Here is a 4,134-nt window from a genome sequence, read left to right on the forward strand (position 1 = left end):
GAAAAAAGGTTCTCACCTGAAGAGAAGGACTGAAGACAGAGATTTGAAGTTGGGACGAGAACAGTGACAGCCACCCTGTGACTCCTCCCGATGTGAACGGCCTCAATGGGGCATTTTCCTGATCCGTAGTGCCATGCCATGTTCCCCTAATGTGGGTCCTGTGATTGTGCATATGTGTGCATGTAGTATTTGTGATATGGATATATTGTGGGTGGGAGAGATGGGTTTATTGTGTAATGTCTTCTTCTTTTTAAATGCTGTAAAGCACTTTGTGTTGCTTTTATGTATGAAAGGTGTTTTATAAATAAAGGTTGATTTGATTTGATGGAAACAGGTGTTGATGCGGAGATGGTTGTTGAAACGGGGACAGGTGTTGATGCAGAGACAGTTGTTGAAACGGGGACAGGTGTTGATGCAGAGACAGTTGTTGAAACGGGGACAGGTGTTGATGCAGAGACAGTTGTTGAAACGGGGACAGGTGTTGATGCAGAGACAGTTGTTGAAACGGGGACAGGTGTTGATGCAGAGACAGTTGTTGAAACGGGGACAGGGAATGACGGCTCAGTGCTGTTATGTTTTCCTGGGCTTGAACTGACCCACTGTTCGGATTGTGTGTGTTTATTTGTGAACACGGTGAGCTGCAAGCCACTGTTGGCTGGCTGGAACTCTTTCCCATGACTGTGTGTGCGTGTGCGTGCGTGCGCGTGCGTGCACGTGTGCGCGTGTGCTGAAGGGGGCTGTCAGTCTTTAGGAACTCTCAGTAACTCCATTGTTCCATTGTGGTCTCCTGTTGAACATGACGTGATGTAACTGTACTTTGTACTAGATGACACTGACAGTTTTTCATGTGTGTACTGTTCTCAACAAACCACTTCAACTTCAAGTAGTAGAAGAAATAATAATAATTAAAAAAACAAAAAAAAACAAGGTTTATTCAACATTGTTGTAACTGAGACTGTCTTTGTGAAGTAACTGTGTTTTTTTGATGTATTCATCCAAAAATACCAGTTTAATTGTAAAGTCATTTTGGGTGCATTGTGATTTATTGTAAATAATTAAATACAGAGTCGCTCATTATTAGTCCGGGCACCTATAGTCTTGCTTTACAGATACAAACGCTCTCATGGTAGATGTACAATCACCTGTGGAAAAAAAAAGATCAGCCAATTGTAAAAGCAGCTGGACTTTCATATTCATATTCCACGCGTTACAGCAGCTCCTCCTGGCAGAACACACTTGACTCACCTGGCCCCCTCAAGCGAACTTTCTTCGTTTGGGTGGTCCGCAAAGTCTTCTGTGATTGGTCACAGTTTCTTGGCTTACCTCGGCACTCTGCCAGTCAGTATATATAACGCCAAAATGGACCCAGCTGAAGAGACCATGCTCTATTAAATGGAGCAGAAAGCCGATCAGTTTTCAAACAATCACTCATCAAGTCACCTGAATTTGTCTGTATATTTATGTAAAGGTGTAATTTAGGATTTTCTCTAAAAGACGAAGCCAAACGTCTGTTACTTGCTTTTTGAAAAACGCGCATGTGCCAGACCTGCTCGACGGCTTCTCCAGAGGAAACGCCTATCAATGGCGGAAGCGCGCGAGCGCGATTTCCTCTTCTCCGGCGTGCACGGCTCTGTTTACAGTGTCCGCGATCGGCCTCGCTCATAAAGCTTATTTTCCGAAACAGTTACAGTTTCATTATGTCAGACTCGCCATCGGTCAGTACTAGCTGAAACCGAAGCTCACGGCTACATAAACACTCTGAATGCGCATGAGCAAAAAGGGAGAAGCTTATTGGGAGCGAGCACTGACGAAAGCAGCTCATCAGAATGATTGACAAACGGACCCACCAGTTATTTTGATGATCCACCCGGAACTCAAAGCAAATAGAACATCCTATATTACACCTTAAGTGTCCATGTAGACATTCACTTTACTTTGTACCTCTTTTTGATTAACAAAATGTCATTAACGTTCAATAATGAACTGTCTGTTTTGGTTATTGATACACTGAAAATTAATTCATGTCATAACTCCACTGGCTTCCTGTTGTGTTCCATGTCCCGTTTAAAATTCTTGTGCTGATCTTTAGAGCCCTCTGTGGCCAGGCTCCCATGTACATCACAGACTTAATCGACCCCTACAGCTCGGCTCGAAGCCTGAGGTCCTTAGAGCAAACCTGCTGAGAGTCCTTAGAACTCACTTTAAAACTACGGGAGACCACTCGTTTATATCTCCTGCACCTCGTCTAGATGAATGAACTTCCTCTTGTGCCCCCTGGACTCAGTGGATGCTTTCAAAAAAACATTTGAAAACCTATCTGTTCCATAAAACATTCCAGTCCACACTTACACAGCGTTGTCTTGGCTGTACTGTTTATATGACCTTATGACCTATGTTCTTTTACCTATCTTATTCATTAGGTATCATGATCCGTTAATATCTTTTACTTATATCTTGGATCTTTATATGATTCTCTGCCATCAATTCTCTGCTCACTTTCAGTACACTACACTTCTCTGATCTGTTTACTACTGAGCTGCCTTGCTTCTGCCATCAAAAAAATAAACTTTTGCAGCTTTTGCAGAACAAAAAATGAGCATATTTCTTTTCATTTTATGTACAGACAAGATATTAATTGATCAAAAATACCTGAAAGAGGACGGATGAAGTTGAGAATTCTGTTGAACAGGAGACTCGACTCATCTTTTCTTCAGAAAGCCTCAATAACAAATCCCTTATCAATTATCAGTTCTCCCAGTAAAAACGTCGTAGTTACACCATCTGTGTTGCGTTGATGGAAACATCTGGACAAGCAGAGCCTGTGGTGAGGTGCTACGGCCTCAAATGTCAGCCGGCAGGAGAACTTTCTTCAGCTGCTGGGTGTCGTCATCCAGCCCAACTTTGCTTAGCTTCTTGTGGAGCATTGAATTAATTGAATTATTAAGACCGAAATAAAATGTTTGCCCCGGCAGCGATTTACAGGTGGCTGACAGGGGAATCAAACATCAGAAGGGTGGGTGAGGTGGTTGGTTTGGGGTACGGAAACATCGTGGGTGCAGGTGTGAGGATATCGGTTCGCTCCAGGTGACCCACTTGCAGATGATACTTGCTGTGGAGATGGCCTCATCAGAAGCAGTCCAGAGTGAGTTTGGATTGCATTGGGAGTGAGACGGAAAGGAGATAGATAAGCGATCCTTTGACCTTGGGCCTTTCAGAGGATTGTTTTGAATTCCAAGGGATGCAATCAGAAGGTATCTCCTTTTGGTGTGGAAGGAGCCGTTTGACCTTCCTCTGCTTGGTGCTCAGCTTTTCAGACAGCAGCTGAGTTTAAACTTCTCGAGATGAAATCCATCTTGCGTCTCAAATCGTCCAAAGCCCCAGGCAAATTGTCCACCTTTTGAAAGAGTTCGCACACACGGTCAGCGCCAGCTTTTGCCTGTTGGTTTGAAAAGACCGTCCTCCCTTGGACGTCTTTTGTGGTGGCGATCTTCTTAATCCTCCAGAAGATCAGGCTGCAGCACAAACCAATCAGCTGCAGGCCAGTCATCACAAATTCGAAAAAGCAAAAATTTCCTATGTCCCCCCACGGACAGGGGTGCCAGGCATGTGACACCCCTCAACTTGCCCCAGGCGTCAATCACATACCCAGCATGCCGAGTCCCGTCTGGGCAGGCAGGTTCCCCCGCTCCTCTGCTCTTCGTTGAAAAAAAAATCAAATCAATTGCATTGATCAAGTTGATCAGCTGACCAGCTGATCAATTCCATGGTTGATATTTTGGTTTGTTAGGAAAAACCTCGTCAAGTGATTACTCCAGTCAAACGCACGAGACGAGAGTGCAGCAAGCAGAGACAAGATGGAGGGAGAAGCAAAGTAGCAGCAACAGAAAAAGCGTCCGCCTCCTCGAGAGCCAAGCAAGAAAAGCATGCCGAGGCCTTTAGAGTGTGAGCCGCCTGAACAGCTCTGATCATGTTTTTCATCCTCCCATCTTCTCCTGCGATCATCAGCTCATTACTAAATCGAAAGAGTTTACACTGCCACCTACTGTTTCAGGTCAGCAGTGCACTACTTTGCAATGACTGAAGGGCTTCACAACTTCGTTGTACTTCTTACAGTGACAAATAAAGTTCTATTCT

At 44.4% G+C, this 4,134-nt stretch overlaps 1 long non-coding RNA gene across 1 annotated transcript; it reads right to left on the bottom strand.

Annotated features, from left to right (window-relative positions):
* Positions 1-1,068: 1,068 nt before the first annotated feature.
* Positions 1,069-3,902, bottom strand: LOC115398750 (uncharacterized). The gene is made up of 3 exons (XR_003932596.1): positions 2,650-3,902; positions 1,246-1,385; positions 1,069-1,142 (listed from the first exon to the last, which is right to left on the bottom strand). It is a non-coding gene; the product is annotated as an uncharacterized LOC115398750 (long non-coding RNA).
* Positions 3,903-4,134: the final 232 nt, after the last annotated feature.

This window comes from Salarias fasciatus, chromosome 12 (genome assembly GCF_902148845.1).
Source record: "Salarias fasciatus chromosome 12, fSalaFa1.1, whole genome shotgun sequence".
In the NCBI taxonomy this organism is placed as follows: domain Eukaryota; kingdom Metazoa; phylum Chordata; class Actinopteri; order Blenniiformes; family Blenniidae; genus Salarias; species Salarias fasciatus.